We start from the raw sequence: 20,386 nt of genomic DNA on the forward strand, positions 1-20,386 counted from the left end.
TTTCCAAGAAGTGGGAAAGGCAGCAGGACCATGAAAGACAGAAGATAGTGTGGAGCAGAGGGCAAAGGGAGAACAATAGCTGTTTATCCCCATTGCCTGTGGAAGCAAGGCTTGTACAATATTTGTGTTCCCTCCGAATAGCATTTGACTCTACTGGCCAATAAAAACACATTCTCAGAAGCCTCTAAAAATAAGCAGCTGGCTAAAGACAGTCATCCCAAATCTATTGCCCAGATTTGGAGAAAGCACACTGTGAACACACCTTATGAGAAAGCAACAAATCCATGCAGAGAGAGACCTCACACATTCTCCAGTCACCCAAAAAGCATACATCTTCTTAGACCACACAAGTCAGTCAACCCACAGAACATAAATCTGTAGGAAATCAGGATTCATTAGTTCCAGTACTTCTGGAGCAAGATGTTTGCATCTGAGGATGGTTTATCATTGTGGGTCTAAGAGGCGCTGTAGTATTTTATGCTTTATATCTTTGGGCCAAATTCAGTTAATTTTCATTCTTCTGTTTCTCACGGTCTTCAAGGCATCTAGGCTGTGCCAAGGGAAAAATCACAATGCAACATGGGTGCCCAAGGTCCTGCCTCTGAGTGAACTCCTCATGGTTTGGTTTTGAAGTCCACATCCTATCAGAGCTGACATCTGGCTCAGAGAAGCTGCTCTGCAAAGACACTGTGTGAAAAAGAGAAACTCATATTTTGATGACCCAGTCATAGTGAAAAAGTAAATATGAAAGAAGAGCTACCTTTGTCAAGGAGCCACCAGTGTATTTTTTAAGCTGCCACATTGATTCCTGGCATCAGGTAACAGGCTAAAAGGATTAACTACCCCTTGCAGCCCCTAAGACAACCATATGTCACCCACTCTCTCTGACATGAGAAATTCCTGCACTGAGCACCCAGCTGGAATGAGGGGACATGCAGGCATCAGTGACAAAATATGTATATACAGCCAGAAGGGAGGAAAGGAAAAACGAGCTGTGATGAACCTATAAACACTGGACTTGTGAGGCTTCTTACTGCTTACCTTTTCTATCAGAATGGAGGTCTATATGGCACATGAATATCTGTTGTCACATAATCATCCTTCCACCCTACCTTCGGTTCCACCAGAGGCAGCCCAAGGGCAGAGTATGTCACTGCAATATTTCTTAAGTGTGTCCAAAGGGCCTGTGTCTTCCCTCAAGTCATGGGAGAGGTAGAATGACATGAAGAGTGCCTGTACTACATGCCTAAAACAGACAGTGGGTTGGCCTGGCATGTCTTCTTGCTGCTTGCTAAGTAGAGATTATGGAGCTCTCCCTTTTGCATCTTCTGTCTTCCTTTTCTTCAGGGGCTGTCATCCCCCTGCCCCATTGCAGCACAAGACATGGCATCCAGAGGTGGTACCTGAGGAGAAGGAGAGAGCATCATAGCTCTTGGATCTAACCACATCTCCTTTTGTGGTGGAAAATATCTAGTTTATAATGAAAGCTGAGCTCTCTAAAGACCTCCATTGTCTCTCAGAAGTGACATTCATTTTACTGCAACACTAAGAGCTAAGAAAGATACTGTAAGAAGGAAAATGAAATAATTTTCATTCCTCCTAGGAATGAAAAGCCAACACTTCTGGAGGTGTGCTTGATAAAGGGCCCCTCTCCCATAGCTTACATTTATTTCCCATAATAAAAAATTACAAAATAACCAGCATACACCTGCAAAGGACTCCCATTAGCATCCCACCTACTTCAAAAGCTGGACTCACTGATGTTAGACTGATACACACATGAGCATATTCATCCAGGGCTTCTAACCCCATTCCTTTCCTTCATAACCCACCCACCCAGTTGTCTCAGTCAGATTTAGTGCAACACCTACCACTGCCCTCAGCTTTTTTCCCTCAACACTTTCTACATCCATGGGGTTGCCCTTCACTTGTTCTATCTGTCCAAGACACATAGCAATGCTTTCAGATGCCACACCTTTTATTAGGCCAGAGAAAACACACATGGGTGATGGTTTATGTAGAGACTAGTCCGATAAAGGTTTCTTGCAGCCAGAAAAGTATGATTTATTTCAAATTGTATCTTTTGAAGTATTGGTATCTTTCTTTAGGTTTAACTGACTCACTTCTCCAGCTGACTCATTACAAGCCACCAGCCTTACAGATACCTCAGAACTGAAACTGCTTGCCAAGTAATAAAACCCTACATAGCATTTGGAGAACTTCTTCCAAATCTTCAGGTAGACTGTTTCAGGCTAGCCCATTTAAATATATTTCTGATTTTCAGAATTACGTCTTTTGCAAGAACCTAGGTCCTAGTTCACAAGAATCTAGTTCTTAAAATTGCAAAGCAATTAGCTTAGCTCAAACACCCACAGTAACCATACCCTTGAGTTTGCAATAAATATTTCAAATAATTAGCAATGTATTTCTGTGCCTTCTAGATGCATGTAATTAACAAATATATTAATCATGACTCCTTTCCTAAAAGGAAGAACTTATGACAACTACAGCAGAAGTAGTTAAAACAAAACCAAATGAAAATACCCTTTCCCTTGCTGCTGAGAATGAACATTTTATTATAGTATTTTCTTCCCAATCTTTCAAAAACTCAGGCAGGCTTTGGAGAACACAGGAGGATGGCTCCAAGCACAAACTTTTCCCAAATATCTGAAAAGCCAAGGGAAGAGAGGAAGCTAAGAAAGAGTTAAACTGAAGGGCCAGGAACAAATGGAATACAGGACACTTGAGATACACTGTGGTATTAGAAGTATTCTTAAGAGGCCTCTTCAGGCATCACAAAACTCCCCCAGAGTTTTACTATTGATTTAATAAAAACCCTGGATTCTAAGACAATCAGTAGCTCAAACTCTTGATCTAGACTTTGGATACAATATTTTAAATCAGTGATCAGTGGATATTTATTGTATTACACTATATTTGAATCTACATTTGTACCTTCATTCTCTGCAGCTCTTTTGTTCACATGTATTGCTTTGTAGTGCAATTTTTCACTCTGGCATATATGCTGACCTCCTCTCTTCATTGACATTTCTGTACTTACTGTTGTAAAATTACTCTTTACCAATGTCTTTCCATATAGTTTCACTTAGTTTTATTTCTTGATGTATATTCTGAAGATAAGATATTCATCAAACTGCTGTTTTCTTTTTATTACCCTATTGTTATATCTAAAACTAGCTCATATTTTGTGAGGTTTAATTATTTGGGGAGGAGAGAGAACTATGGGTATTAAAAACCATTAATCTCTGATGCTTCTAGATTTGCCATTTTTATTCCAAACTTTTTCTGTACTAGGAGAGATTTTTTCCATCTTCAATGTTCTTGCCTATCTTATTTAATTTCAGATTTTCTCTGCTGAAATCATCCTGCATAGAAGATGTCAATGTCAGAAAGTTTCTCTAAAACCCTAAACTTTAGGGGAGCCCTTAATATATGGGTATATTCAATGTAAATGATTCATATTACACACATTAATGTTCTGTTCCAAACTGACCTTGTATTTTCTATATCTTTTGAAAAAAGTCCAATTTTATCTGTGTCTCTCTTTGATATCAAATTGTCAGAGTCAACAACATTACTGGAAATTTCACCTATGCTAATATTTACCAATGGCTTCCATTAGGACACTTCATCATAACACAGATTTTGACTTAAGGATGTAAATTTTGGAGAAAGTAAAACTTGTGGTTTGTTTTCTGCTACTATAGACACTGATCTGAGAGAGTTATGCATCTCTGAATATCGCTATTTGCATTTTTACAATGAAAAGTGAATTATTAAATCATCCAAACTTTCTTCTTACAATGGATGTGCTCCAACATTGTGGAAATTGAACCAACTTTTTCCCCTGAAATTATTTCTTGTTAGTGTTATTGGCATTGTAGTGCTGATCTGCAAGGAAGAGAAATCTCCTATGCTTGTAATGACTCATCCCTGTGCGCAGGAAAAATGCAAGAGCTGGGAAGAAACAGAATGTGAGAGGAGGGAGGAGACAAAAGAAAGAAAGGAAGAGAGGAAAACATAGGAAAATAGTTAGGTTTGAGGGAACAAAGAAGAGAATGGGACAATGACAGGCTAGAAGGATGGAAACATTAGCATAAAAGGAACAGAGAGTTATGAAGATTAGCAAGAATAACAAGATGAGGGAAGACTTACTGAGGAAGAGAGGGAGAGCACTGGGAATAACCAAAGGTAAGTATAATTTTAAAGGTTGGTTTTTATTTTTTTCAGTGTTTTATTGTTTTTTGAGGTTTTTTCTTTTGATATCTGACACTACAATTTGCAAGCTTCTTGCATCCATATGTATATCCATAGCTGGACAGCTACATACCCACATGCATGACTGCAAAGAGAAGAGGGGTACTCAGTAGGAGACCAGAACTAACATGAGAAAGCCAGAGTCCACAGTATGCCCACACTGGCTTGCCTCTACAGTTTCAGTCCCCAGACACTGGACATGCACCCACCCCAGCCAATGTACATTAGAACACTCCTTCTTTTCTTCCTTTTGCAAAGTGCAAGCAGGAACATTAATAATGGCAAAATAGCAAACCCTACTAAATATGCATTAACTTTCTTATGGAAGTTGCCAAGTACTATGGATGTCTCTTGTAAAACACTCAGTATTCCTCAGAGCTTTACAAGCAATATTGATTGTATCGATCAATACAACTTCTCTCTAATTAAGGTAGTGTTAATTTGATGTAATAGAAAAGGGAGGAAGACATAGGAGTAATGATAACCAAATATGCCAAATAATTTCAGATGTTTGACTTCAAATGCCTCAGGACTTATATTTCAGGCTGTATCACAATATACAATGTACTTTATATATTCTGGGGGGGGGTGGGGAGGGGGGGAGCTTGCAGTGGCTTCAGTAGCAGTCAGGAATTTAATCACTGTCAGGTCTGTATTGTGCATCTCTTGCACAGCAGGGTAATAAGCAGGGTAATAAGGCAAGGACCCTTGGAGTTTCCAGAGCAGTACTGGTTGCCTGAAGTACTCAAATATTCCTTCTTCTCCTTCATCTCTTTGCCTTTACTTTTGTTTAGATGTTGCAGCAGAGGAAGCAAAGTTTAGTAAAAAGCACAGCATAGCAGATCATGTAACCAAACAGAATATGGTATGTCATGGTTTGATATTGGCCAAATGCCAGGCACCCACAAAAGTCATTTGCTCACTCTCTTCTCCTATAGTTGGGCAGAGGAGAAGAAAACAGAAAATTATGAAGGACTCATGAGTTGAGATAAGGACTGGGACAAAAACACTCTAAGGGCAAAATAGGTTCATATTAAAAGACATAAGGTAAATTTATTATTAACAGTCAGAGGACGATAATGAGAATAATAAGCCTTCAAAACACCTTTTTTCACCCAGCCCCTCCTTCCTTCCCACTGATAGCACAGAAAGACAGGGTGTGGGGGTTTGGGTCAGTTCATCACTCAAGATCTTATTCTGTTTAGGGAGAGGAGTCTTTCCTCTGCCGTGCTGTGGGTTCCCTCCCACAGACAAACAGTCTTCCCAAAACTGTTGTGGCATGGTCACTCATCCACAGGGTGCAGTCCTCTAAGGATAGGCTGCTCTAGTTTGGAAACAGGGACTCTCTCTCTTGATTCAGGTCTCCTACTGGATCACAGCTCACCATCCTTCTGCTCCAGTGTGAGTGTTTTTCACACAGGCTGTGAGAGGATCTCTGAATCCCTCATGGACTTCATGCATTACAGAGGGACAGTTTGTTTCACCACAGTCTTCATCACAGCCTGCAGAGGAATCTTGGCTCACTTGGAGCACGTCCTCCACCTCTTTTTTTTTTTTTTCACTGACCTTGATGCCACCATGTTGTTTTCCCTCACGTCTTCACTTCCTCTTCTTCTCTGACCAGTGAAAAACCTGCAGCTCACAGATATAATTGCCAACAAGTTCCACTAATTCAAAGACTCCTGCAGGATCACACAGCGCTGAGAGGTTGATTTTGTCTAGGTTCAATGTCAAGGAATTGTTTGCCATGTTTCCACTGCTGGCCATGTGGCCCCGCCACCATTGTGTCAGTGGTGGCTGTCATGGAGCTTGTGCTATTTAACGCCTCTCCTCACATGGGGTGCCAGGAAGGAGAAGCTGCTGGTGCTGTCCCTGCCCTTCTGCCCGTGCTGCGGCTGGCTGGGCTGGCCAGGCAGGCAAGGCTTGCTGCGGCTGTGCCAACACGGCGGTGGCCATGGTGGCACCTCACCACAGGCTGGGATGGCAGCGGCTATGGCATCTCACCACCCTTGGAATAAACTGCCTGTGTGCCATTTTGATGTTCTTCTTAAATATGTCATCACAGAGGTGTTACCAACCTCTCTGACTGGGCCAGAAGCATGTCCATCTTCAGATCCATTAGAGATTGGCTCATGGTCATGGTGGAAGCTGCTAGCAGCTTCACACAGAAACCACCCCCTGTGCCGCCTCCCCCCTCCCCAAAATGAACACACGGTAGTTTGTGCTTTCAAAGTAATTTGAGTAAGTCCTTAAATTCAGTCTCAGATGCCTAATTCTGCTTTATGTTTGTATAACCTCTGCCAGTCAGACAAAGCTAGTCTCCAGCCCTGTCATACTCAACTGGTGACTCCCTATGCTTGGTTTGCACACAAATCACTTTCCATGGATCAGGCTCCATCCCTCAGAAGTTATTTGAAACTTGACCACTGCAAACTTTGTCACCTGGCAAAAATAGTAGGCACTAGTATATTAAAACATATATTTCACTGTTACAGTCATGGGTATATAGGCAAGAGAATTCTTTAGTCAGCAGCGATTTGTCTTCAAATAGCTACAGGATACTAAAGCTGTTTAGCCACCTAAAAAGTGAATTAACTTGCAAGAATTCTTTGTAGATATTTCAAGCATATCCTGAGACTGTAAATACCTTGCTTTTAGCATAGAACTGGAGGCTTTCATTGGAGTGTTTTTTCCTCTGTTGTGTGTAAACATTGTATAAACTCCTGGAGTATTCTTAGAGTAATCACTTAGAAAAGGTAACTAGAGCAGTGTTTTAAGTATTTGTTTTAATGTTGATGATAATAAGTTTTTTTGATGCAAAATACATGATCATAACTTCAATTTAATACAAGAGTATAAACAGGGCATGAATGGTATTGAGTTTATAAAACATCTGCCAAAATGAGGTTTTTAAATTAGTGGTATTTTAGCTTTGGTTCAAACCAAAATATAATTGAAATTTGGACCATAAAATTAGGGGTAGAAATAACCACAGTGATGTCAAAATTTGTCACTTAAGTGGTGAAAAAAAATCAAAAAGGCTTGGGTCATGAATCTGATCAAAACAAATTTCTATGTCTAGTAGAATAAACCATTCCATACGCTACAAGTCAGCGCTTTCTCCAGAGTGACAAGAGAGTTTAAATTCACATCCCTAAAGGTCAATTACACTTTTATTACTCTTAATATATGTAATTAATCTTTAATCCAGGAAGCTTGTATTAAGAGGAATTATTCAGAGTATTTTCAAATACATTCCAGTAGCACATTTTTCAAACACAGTGCAATGAATTCCCATTTTGTTTATAACTTCTTCCTTTGCAGATTACTTCCATTTATGAATGCAGATGGTTTGCACATTTGATTAATATTTTAATATGGTCTTGCATCACTTGAAATATATTACTGTGGTGTATTACTAAACTTCAAAATACATAATAAATTGAAAGTGTCAGCTGGTTAAACAGATCAAATCCAGCCTCACAGCAATACTTCCACCCAAGTGCAGGTGAGCAGGTAGTCAGAAGACATGGGTGACACCACCATCTATATCATCTACTGTCCACTGGTGGGCTGTTCTCCAAATAGTCCTGTTTCCATTTTAGAGGTGAACTGTAAGGCCATGCGCTTGCTCAGAGGTAGAATCCCAGTTCTGCTTGTGCTGAAGCAGTTCATAACCTCTCTCAGACCAGAACACACCTTCTCTACCTTGCCCTTAGTTCCTACAGTGTATCAGCTGAACTGGTTGGGATCCTTTCCCAAAAGAAATTCAAAGCTTTTTTCAAGATAATTTCAAAATTCTAATTCCTGGGAAAATACCCTCAGGATAGAAGGCATATGTAGGTGTGTGTGAGAGGCATGTCTGTTCCCCTTTCCAGCACAGCTAGCAACACAGTAGTCAAAGTACTCCCCTGATACATTGGGCCTGAAGTAAATTTGGGGCTTACACCAAGACCTCTACCAAGAATTTTCACTACTTGCTGGTTAAAGGCTTTCATATTCTCCATTTTTGCTTTTAAACTAAAGGGTGAAGACAGAGAAAAATGGATCCAGGTGTTGGCAGCCACCACAGATTTTGTTTTAAACTGATGCATTTTCCCGTGCATTCTCTGGCCCAGGGTATTGACTGCTGGCAAGACTCCTCAGTAACATCAGTGAGCATGCACAGAGTGTCTGAGAAGTCAGTGAGCCACTGTTGGAGCAGCTCCTGTTCAACAGCAGTGGAAAGCAACTCTGTGCAGGCAGCTTGCATGGGTGTTTTAAGAGCTTGTGCCTTTAGAGAAAGATAGGGAGCCAAAGGAGTTGAGTTGACTTTAAAGGTACATCCACATTGAAGATACATTTGCCACAGCAAACTCACAGCAGCACTTTGGTGTACCTAACAAAGATCCTCAGACAGGTGAAGAGACTATGCAAAGTGCAGGGAGAGCAGCAGGAACGGAGATAGTGGCCAGGTTGTGCTGCAGAGGTGCCTCACCCTACACGCCCACAGCAACAGCACAGCCTGGTTTGTAAAAACACAAACTTGTCTCTAAAATTAAAAATAATTGAAAACTTTTTAAACTTCTTTTCCCTCCCCCCTGCTAATACCACTTTTGCTTCTTTAATGCATCCAGATGATCTTAATTTGTAATTTAGGAGAGACTTAATTACTGTAATTGCTAAGAGAAGTTAGTTTAAATGCTTACAGAGTCAGTGACCCAACATGCTCAATGAGCTAGCTGCTAAGGTTGGGCACAGAAGAATGTAATCCTAATGTACTGAAATCCTTTCCTTCAGGCAAATACAGGACCAAATGTTCAAAGCTGCTTCTTAAATTGCACATGCAACATCTGACGAGACTTCTGCCTACGTATAAGAAACATGATTTGCATACACAAATACAGAATTTAATTTAAACATTTCACACTAAGGGAGCAAGGAAAAAAAAGCACCCAGGTAAACACTGCAGGCAGTTTGCTCTTTTATATGAACAAAAATACTAAATACTGTAACATAATGTTTCTGAGTTAATCCTTTAGAGTACCCTGTGAAATATGAATTTTGGTTTCTGCATCTATCTCTGCAGCTTGTGATCTGCTAGTTTGATGGAGCCTTTGCTTTCCTTCCAGCAGTGCTCTTAGGCTTAGTTATTGACTGGCATATTTTGAGATTCTTGATTCCTAGGAGTATTTGGAACATTGTTCCTTCTTTAAATGCAGTTACAAATCACTCTCAGTCTGTTAATTTTCTTAAAATCTTAGGAGCTTTCTTTGGTCTTGGGGTTTTTTTTGTTTTCCTGCACACTTTTTATCCTCTTTCTTTAACCTAAAGGAGGCATTTCCATCCCCTCTGGGGCAACACACTTCAAATCCTGTTCTCCAGGTGGGTAATAAGAATAAGAGTGTCCTGGCACTAGAAGACCACACTCAGCAATTTCAACAACTTTGCCAGTGCTTGGGAAGACTAGAAAAAGAATTATTTTAATTCAGAGTGGGCAAGGGGTAGGCATGCCAAGCAGATTAGGCGAAAAACCTTGTGAGGAAACCTTGGAGTCCAAGGAGGAAGATAAAAACTGGGACTGGGAGCTGGATAGCGAGACTGGGAACTGAAGTTGTGAAGCAAGACAAAAGCTGAACAAGATTGCAGTGAAGGGGACATGGGGGCAAGACATTGGGTGCAGGTACTCATTGTGGGGTGGGGGTAGGGGACCAGGGAGGTGCAGGGGCTCGGGAAGGGGTGAAGAGAGCTGTGCTGAAGACTGCAATGAAGTAAGTCATTCAGATAATGACTGCAGACAATGCCAAAAAAGGGAGAATTGAGGTGGCACTGGGAACTGTAACGCTGGCCCAGCATCAGTCGAGTTCACAGCAGAATTGGGTTGGCTCTGTAGGTTTTATCTACATATTACAAGAAGCAAAAATGTTGTTACAAGACATATAAAAGCCCCAGAAGTCCTAGTTTATATTGTGAACAGTTTGAACTGCCTTTAACATCTCTATTTTATCAGAGTTATACTGTAGTACAACAAGCTGAAATGTAAACAGTCTGGATACAAGTAACAATGATTAATTAGTAATTTTTTTCAGAAGTGCCTCATCCAAACAGCACGAGCTGTATTCCCATTAAATGCACAAAGAAATCTACTCTTCATTTAAAAAAGCTGCATTTTCCATAAAGCTCCCTGAATTTTCCCCCAGAGTTCTAAACAGCCTCCTTTCCCTCACATCACAAATGCAGCAGACACAGCTGCTCCAATGAAATTCATGAACCATCAGAGGATTGTCCAAGAAAGTGAATTTGGTGAAAGCAAGACTGATGTGGACCAGCTATTATTGGGTCTGCATGGGCCTGGGTCAGGATGTGTAGCTGTGAAGGTGCCCTGACACCTTGGGGCTGTGCCAGGCACTCAAAAGGGGGATGGCAATACCTACATTCTGGCAGTAAATCAGCTTCTGTATGGTAAGGTTTTGACATGCATGTATATCCACTTGGAAATGTGAAGAGACTTCTTCTGCCTAACAAATGGTAGATACTTGATGCTTTAGACATGGCTTAAAGAACTTGATATTATGGCATGAAATTTTCAAACACAAGGTATTTTTCTCAGTTTTCAGTACATGCTGTTTGCTGACATCAGATAGGCTCTTATCTTCACACAGGCAGAAAGGACAGCTAGCATCACCCATGTTTCTTGATCTCTGGTCACTGATGGGTCGGTCTTTTTTAGCCTTTGCAAATTTCTACATGTTCTTATTATCTCTTAAACACTATTTCCACCACATTTTTTCAAGGTGAAATTACCACAAGCAGCAAGTCTTAATTTTTTTCACTTACCATGCTAAAGGTATAGACTGATAAATACACAGCCACATTAAATCCCTGATCCACATAGGCTAATGATTAAAACACCCTTGGGGACCTCTCCCAATAACCAAAACACCTGGGTCCTTTAGCAAGCACTGGATCAAACTGTGCAGCTCAATAACCCTGTGGGAAAAAAACCCAAAATTACTAAATGCTAATGAGTCTAGAGTAATATCAGACCCTGCTATGCCCCCTGCCTTCAGCTGCTATTTCATGGAGGAGCAGACCTCTCACAAGTCTTGTGTTGTTCCTGCCAGCCCCACTCAGAAGCCCCAGATATTGAGGGCATGTCTGATGGCAGCAAGCCACCTATTGTTAGACAAGATAAACTCACAATCAGTCCCATTCTTTCCTTGTGAACCTGTGGTAAATTTAAAAATAGATACATTCTGTAGACTTGCAATTCCATGGTGAGTGCTGGAGGCGAAGTCTGGGCCATACATACAATATTATGTCACTGTGACCTATCTCTGCAAAGATGAAAACATTAGTCAGTGTGGACAGATTTCATATCTAAAGAAGTGCAGGTGTTTTACTGGTGAGTGGCTAAAAGTCAAGGTTCTGTGAAATACCTGCTGATTTCCAGTACTTTAAATTGGTATTTCATTGTATGACATTAGCTTCATCTGTAAATATGCCGTTCTGTTGGTAGATAGGTTGCCCTTTTTCACTTGGTGTGATTTATTTATACACTCTCCAGAGCATAATTACATCTCCACTTTTATATGATAAATTTGAACTCTTTCCCTGCAGACTTAACCTGCAAGATCTGGGGGCATAAAACTTAATAATCTTTGATAATTACATGATAGCACCCCTGAAAATTAAGTCAGAGCATCTGCAAAACATGTGAAACAATGAGACTTATCTATATTATAGTCCTGATGAAATCTTGTAGAAACTTTACAATATGCTTTATTGACCTTCTCTAGGGTACTATAATGATACATCCTATGTCAGATCCACATCACTGTAATTGAATTTTAGAGAATTTCTGTGATGACTCAAAAATTGAATCTGCTCCCTGGTGCCTTTTCTTTCAATGCAATCTAAATCCTTTTTTCATTCCTCCTTTTAATTATGAAGGTGGGAAGACTAGAGAAAGTGTTATCAGTCTTCCTTGGCCTTAAGGCCCTTTGCTTGTGCCAACATTTTCCCATCAGAGACCAAATAGTGACTGCATTATGTGCAGGATGGGCCCAGGAAGTTTTATACTACTTTACATACAGCAGGCAAGAGACTGGTACCAGCACACTGATAATTTCAGCATTCAAGCCTTAGCACTGCTCTGTATTATCTAATTGCCTGTCCCCAGCTGGACTCTGTTGTGCCTTATGCAGCACATTCCTGTGAAGCAACATGAATGATTATCTTCTCTGTGCAATGCCAGGGAGGGCTGACTTCCACAGGGCAACCCTCTCCTGGCATGGATTAGCCCAGGTGCATATCTGTGAATTAACTTTAGACATACCTACTGAACTTGGAATATATCAGAGGTTTTGGGACAGCCTGCAATATACCTTCAGTTTTGGCACATCTCTACTGACTTTGAGGAAGGTCATAGGGATGTCTGAATTTGGTGGTGTTCTACAAGTGGTTGTTGTAGCTCCCTCTCTCTTCATATAAATATACTTGTTCATGTATTTTGTTAATAAGTACAGACACAAAAAGATGAAGAGGGAGAACCAATATGGCTCTTAGAAAGCCAGCTTCAAGAATCCAGTTGACTGGAGTTCATTCCGAAACGTGCAGCCAAACCACTTTCTCTCTCCAGGTTAATAATGGCTTTCAGTAACAGTGAGTGAGACCACATGCAACAATGAGTACATGGGCATTTCTCCTTCTGGCACATCAAATTAGATAGCTTTCTCTGCACAGTGACTGGAGATCCCATCTTCTTTCTTGTCCCCAGCTTTGCTGGGTTTCTCCTTACCTCTCCAGATTCAAGAACACTCTAAGTGTATTTATAAAATGACTTTTCATGATAGGAAGAAATTGCCTCAGTAGGATTCTTTAACTGGAGCAAATGTGTTACTCATAACCCATCTCCTTTGCAGTGAAATCATCCAAAGGCACAAGATCTTCCTCCTTCCCTCTGCGTGAAACCCTCAAGGGACAGTGCCACTGCCAGCGCTGTGGCATTTCCCAGCAGTGCACACACTATCTACTTTCAAGACTCTACTAAATTCCATTTACTCCTGGTAAAGAGCACAACAGGCCTGTATAGAATAAAACAGAAGGAGAACAGTTGCTTAATATGGTGGGATATTGGACTTTTCTTTGCACTGTTGTGCCCTGGTGTTGTAGTTCCACAGAGTCTATTTTGTACCTGTTTATGTCAAATCAATATTCAGTGGCCTTGTGAATTCCCATACATGCTCAGGAGCTGTCTGGCTGTAAGTTAGTCTACTCCCTTATCTCTCCTCTCTCATGAAGAGTGGCAGAACTGTGTAATAAAACCTTTAAAACTGGATCTGGTTGAATTAATTTGCAACAATTCTTAAGTGAAACCAGAGAGTCCTCCTCTTGTTGCCTTTCTGATTTTTCCTTGTTCCTGGAACTGTAAAGATAAATAATGATACTAAAATCTGTCACTTTCTATAAATTTTTTCTCTATACAGAACCACAATAACACAATAACAATGCTGCGGAAAAATTCTCTTTTTAAAACAATACCATTTTTGCACTCTTTTGGGCACCTCTGATCCTCTGCAGGCTACTTTTCCTCAGACCTCTTCTTCCCTTTTTTGTTCTTAAAATGCAAAATACAGAAGCCTTTGTCATCTCTGTGAAGGAAAAGATCTTATTTCTGAGAAGAAGAGCTATTTCTGTAGCTGACCAAAGCATGGTTATGTCTAGACTAGAGTGGGAAATGGCAGCTGGCAAAGAAAACCAGAAAGGGCATGGCAAGTTTATTTGCAAAGCAGTAAATACAGGCCAAAAATGCACATGGTAATTATAAACAATTTTTAAAGAAGCTGTGTTTTCACTTCATTCTCATCCTAAACAGTTTGTGATATCTCTAAGTATGCTACAGATATATTCATTGCAACTATGACCACATACACTACGCCAAACTGTATGACTTCAGTAAATATTCAGTACATTTGATAAAATCAGGCACTTGGAGTACTTGCTGGTCTTCCACCATGAAAAGCAAATTTCTATATGTTCCAGAAATGAAGCAAATACCTCATTTCATAAATACTCCAGTGAGTCTTACATTGTACATATTTCATTGGAGTTTGCCCTCAGGAGGACTGCCTTTGCCTCTGGTAAAGGCAGATTATCAGTCACTAAAATGACTCATAAAGAACTTCAAATAAATAAATAAATCATTGATAAAGGTTGTATAATCAATCTTCAAACTATAAATCAAATTAAATAACTATTTCTAAACCAGTTCATTCTATTGTTCTATTACAAGTAAGCCAGCACTGTAATCCATATTCATTTTCTTGGCCTTTTATCCAAGACAAATCAAGAGAAGTTAACGTGCTAGATTGTTGGAACTCAAAATGTCTCAGACATTTTTAGAGGTTCCAGGCCTTGGTCAGAAGCATTTTAGACCCTGGCAGGCAGCTGGAAACCGCTGGGATTTTGATTTGAGTCATGGAATGAGTTACCAACTTTGGAGATGGAACAAGCAGTCACAAAGGGTTAGATAGTATAGGAAAAGTAGTTACAAAACAGAGAGGAATTTTTTTTTAGTATTGTACAGGGGGGTTTTAGCACCTGTACAAGGGGGTTTTTACTTTTTACATGGGGACCAGAAGTTCTAAGATGGAGGAAAGTGGGCTGATCCTGTTCTTCCTCCTTCTTCTTCCTTGCCTCCATGTTCTTGGTGATGTTGGCACTCACAGATTGGTTTAGAGTAGAAAAGCACTTTGTAATATAGGTAGTAGGTATTGGAGAAAAACTGTAAATATGTAATACATAGTATATCATATAAAAGATAGCAGCAGCCCTGGGCAGGGGGAGAGAAGAAGAAGACAGCAGACAGAGAGGGTGTCAGGGTGTGTGTGTGTCTGTGCCTGGGCCGCTGACCAAAGGGCCACAGCCTGTGAAGACAATCTTTTAGATAACTTGTTGTGGCGCGGTACGCGCTCCTCGCCGCGGCACTCCGAGCCGTGCTGGGCTGGGCGGTGAGGGAAGAGAAATGGGCGGCCGCTTTCCCCTGCAAGCTCTGCAGTTCAGTTCGTGGCGCGTGGGGACAGACGAAGGCGACACGGGATGAACAGGATGGTTTTATTCCATGAGCCCCAAGACCCCCTCGGGGGCGGGAGCAGAGGTTTTATACAGAACTCAGGAGAACGGGTGTAGGAACAGCAACCAATGAGGGAATAGCAGGGGAGGAGTTTAGGGCAGAACTAACATCTGGAAGCTGAGGAGGGGGCTAGAATGAATGACAGGGAAGGTTCTAGGGAAAGGGGCAGGGAAAGGGAGGTTGAGGGGGGGGAAACAGATATTAAACTAATATTAAATGAAAGAAAAACACACCACCGCAATAACTCACAATAAACTGCCTTGAGACAGAACAGCAAGAGGCTGCGGAGCTTTTCTTTGGAAGCACGGGTTGGAGGAGAGACTTTACCACCACACGAGACCCCAGACCAAGCCCGGGGTTCTCACACTAGATAATGGGTTTCAGTAGTCTGGCTTTTGATTTTGGTTGGTTTGGTTTTAATTGGTCTATTGATACCTTCCATAGGCTAAGAATTCTGGCAGTATAAAATATGCATTTTGTGCACTTTAGGTTTGGATCTTGTTGAGGATTTGTGGGCTTAGAAACAAAGAATCAGAGAATAATATGTTCATGTGGCCTAAGGCTTAAGATAATATTAATACAAAGAAATAGAGTTGAGTGTGTGGTTATGCATTGTGTTAACCAGTGACAAGTTCTGTGGTACCCACACTAAATGTCTCCTTCTAGGTCTCTGCCCTTACATGTCATCACAGTGCCTGCAGGAAGGGCAGAAATATGGGGCAGGATAAAGGGCAGGCTTTTTCTTGGACCAGCTGTCCAAAACTCTGACCTAGGTGGTTCTGGGTAGGAACTGCTTCAGGGGAAGACTGTGTGGATAATCACTGTGGTGTGCCATTTCTCTGAGCCTCATCCCATGGGGAGTTGCCCTGTGTGCAAAGGGCCAAACAAGCACGACCTGAGCTATACATCCCCTCCTGTCAAGGCAGTGTGGCTGGTGCTCAGATGCAACTTCTTCCCTCACTTTTTGGGGCATTTCCTGTGGCCTTTCAGCTGTTACTTTTAACAAGAATACACCATAATACTGTGGTACAGTAATGTGTGTTTCCAGTTTCATGGATTACTTTTTGTGAAAGCTGGTTCCATGGGTATGGAGATGGGCTGAAACTGCTCTGCCAAATCCAATACCCTGGGTGATGGGAAAGCTGATTAATGCTCTAGCTTTCATACTCATGATTCAGGCCATCCCTCATTAACCAAATGAAATAAAAAAAAGACCTCTTCTGGGAGAAGGCAACAGTATTGTGTAGTACTTCAGTAATAAAGTACCAACCAGCTTGGTGGCCAACTAAACATCTCTATGTTTCTAAACACATTCTAAAGAGGGAATACGTGCTATTGCAAAGTTCATTCATGGCACACATGGACTGCCTGGGATGCACTCTATTTCTGGGTCATGCTGGAGTGCAGGATTTTGGCCCATACCACAGTTTCTCTTGATCCCTTCTCAGTATTTCTTTTGAGAGGAAAATGTGTTTACTGTCATTTGTTGAGTTTCAGTGCAAGATGGCTGTGAAAACAAACAAGCCATATTCTTTAGGAGTACTTAAGTTGGTTTTCTGATGCTTGACTAAAGTACTACCTAATATCCTATTTCTATAAATCATTCATAGCTTGACTTCAGCAGATTCCATGCAGGATGAAAAAAAATCAGGATTAGGCCCTGAAAGTACATTTTCTCCATGTTAATATTTTAGGTTGACTTTGCTTAAATAAATATCTGAATTACCTAGATTACTGCATTTCACGTCTAGCCTATGGAAACTACTCGTAATAATGATTTTACCTTTCATAATGATTTTCTCCCAAGCACAGAGTTATTAAAAAGCAGAGGACACATTCCTACAGCAGACAAAGTATATTACAAGTCTCATTACATTTCCTGTAATGCCAGCATTATATATCAGATATGGAGAGATAGACTGCAATATAATTTGCTATGGGTAGCCTCAGTAAGAATTTGCTGGATCTGCCCCTCTCTCCGGAGAGCCCTGCCTGCACAGCAGCAGCCATATATGATGGCTGCAACTCAGAAGTCCATTCCTTCTGTGATTAGATTTTTTATCTTGCAATTCCTACTCTTACAATATTAGCTGGAAAGGCATTTATTATGGATAACAAGTGTTAATTAAGTTATTTCAATAAATCGTCATTGTGTCTCATAATTCTAGTAGATCCAAGTCTTCTGAAACCATTAGTGTTTTTCAGAAAGATGTTGATGTATTTATTAATTTTCCATGTATAAGCATGTGAATGATAAAATAAGAAATTGAATATAAAAATTCTACATTCTTCAGATGATGTTGTGATTGTTCTTTTCCTAATGAACTCTAAGATTTTTAGAATATCAAACATGTATGAAAAGGAGGGTGTCAGGTTTTTAAACAGAAAAGTAGAGAAACTTCCAGATTCTCATAAAAGGCATACTTTTCATCAGGTTTTTTTTTTAACTATATCAATAACTTTCAATAATACAGCTTTTTTATTACCTCATTCAACCATGAAAAGATTTCTTGTTAAATTAAATAATCTCCTTCGAAGGATGTTAATTTAGTCTCCTTTACTAAATTAAATACCCAGCTATGGGTAAAAGGTAGACCATAATTTGAATAGTAAAAAATGTATTAATGTGACTAATTCTAGTTCGGGAGATACTAAAGTCAGAATGGATTACTGAAAGAAATAACTGTAGAAGAAAGAAGACTTATTATAATTTAAATTATGAAAAATTCTTAATGTCACTAATTCTCTTGCAATCGCTTTTTGTGTAACAAGCCATTTATCATTAGGATCATTTCAGTCATCTGTGGTGATAAATGGGTGCTGATTAAATGAGTGGATAAAGCAAGGTTTCTAGTATTGGGTGTAAAAACAGCTACTAAAACCATCCATGTTCCTTTTGAGTTTTGGGGCCAAAATTGGTGTTCTTTTTCTTTCTTAGATGTTAGTTCCTCGAACATGTGAAAGTCTGAAGTCTCCTGGCAAACACAGGTCTCTCATGCAAACTCAGGGACTCTTTTCACCAGCAGTGTACTCTGTGTCTGCACTTGTAGATGCTGTTTAATTCCACTGGAGGATATATTTTTATATATAAGGAATAATCCAAGTACTGTCTCCTACTTCAGAGGGGAAGAAGCATTAAGTTATTTTCTATTGTTTGGCATATCAAGTGTGTCAGTATTTTTTTTTCTGTCTAAAAGCTCTGTGTAGAGTCTTTGCAATATTCAGGTTCCAGCCCATGAAAGCTGGGTGTGGGTTACCTCAGCCTAAATCACATCTCTGAAAGATGCAGGGGCAACTTCTCTTCTCTCAAAATAAGATGGAGGAGACTTGCACAAGTTCATTTCCCTGAAGTCTGGCATCTGATGGAGTCCTCTGAGTCTGAAAGGAGAGGGGTTTGTCAAGGCTCAGGCATTACAAGTATTGAGAGCTTTTTTGAACTACTTCCAGCTCTCAGGTTTGTTCTTCTTCAAAGAGCTCCACGTCCCTCCTAGCCAATTCTCACAGCAAGAACTGCAAAAAGAAAGGGAGAATGACTGGACACAGGTCTGTGATACACTGATAGCAGAAGAGGAATTGATGTTTTTCTGCTGCTTCTCTGCACCATCACTTCACCTAATATTTCCTTCTGGGTGTCCACCAATCATCTGTAATGCATAAGGAGGAAAGGAACCCCTTTCTATAATTTAAATGCCTAATTTGCCACCAGCTGTTTCCTACACACACTTTTCTTTGAGTGGCTGGGAGAGAGGGCACAGACAGTTCTTGATGGTGTAACATCCTCAGGTAAAACATTAGCAAGTACATCCACATCAGCATTTTAACCCAGACCAAGACTGTAGTTTTGAAGTGGTGGTCTTGGTGGTCCCCACTCACTGCAGTGTGGGTTGTGTCACAGCGATGCCACTGGGTGTGTGAATGGGGTTCCTTGAAGGAGACTAAACCAGGTCCAGGTACGTCTCAGTTGCACACCCAACATGCCACAATGTGGTCCTGGGGATCAGACTAGCTATTATCACCTCTAAATTGTGTAATGCCAATGGCAGGTTTCCAACATCAGTGGTTTTGCTCTAGAAGTCCATATTTATTGAGTTTCTTACTTGTTAAGGTAGACATAGCCTGTCCAGTTCACATACTGAAAGTTAAGGCAGTTTGTGATCTGCAGTCAGAAAGATATTATCCTGCTGGATGGTTTGGCAGGGAGGAGCAGAATGTGACCCTTATTCACAATACAGTGATCTATCTTGAAGCATCCATGGGGTATCCTGTGACTCTGGGAATTGAAAATCACAGAATCACAGAATAGGCTGAGCTGGAAAGAACCCATGAGAATCATAAAGTCTAACACCTGGCTCTGCAGAGCACCATTCCCAAGAATTACACCCTGTGTCCAAGACCATTGTCCAAATGCTCCTTGAATTCTGTCAGGCTGGTGCTGTGACCACTTCTCTGGGGTGAAAAATGCTTTTCTAATATCCAACCCAAAACCTCCCCTGACACAATTTCAGGCCATTCCCTTGGGTCCTGTCACCAATCACCACAGAGAAGGGATCAGTGTCTGCCCCTCCTTTTCCCCTCATGAGGAAGTTTTAACTGAAATGAGGTCTCTCCTCAGTCTCCTCCAAGCTGAACAGACCAAATGACCTCAGCTGTTCCTCAAAAGGCTTCCCATTAAGGCTCTTCGCCATCTTTGGACTCTCTCTAATAGCTTTAGTATCTTTTTTATATTGTGATGATCAAAACATTCTTAATTTCTCCTAGTTTTTCCTCTGTTGCATTAACGATATCACAGCTGGTCTTTCTGTGGCAGGGGAAATGGCACTTTGATTGAAGCCTCTGTTGCAGACAATGGGGACTGGATTCAATGACCCTGCAGATCCCATCCAGCTCTGTTCTTCTCTGCCTACACCTGGCCAAATGTTAGAGAAGAGCAGATGAAAACAGTCTGGGAGCATAGATCAAGAAGTAATGTTCATGCAGGGTGCTGGATTCCCAATT

Source organism: Lonchura striata, chromosome 1 (genome assembly GCF_050655825.1).
Source record: "Lonchura striata isolate lonStrDom1 chromosome 1, ASM5065582v1, whole genome shotgun sequence".
NCBI classification, from domain to species: domain Eukaryota; kingdom Metazoa; phylum Chordata; class Aves; order Passeriformes; family Estrildidae; genus Lonchura; species Lonchura striata.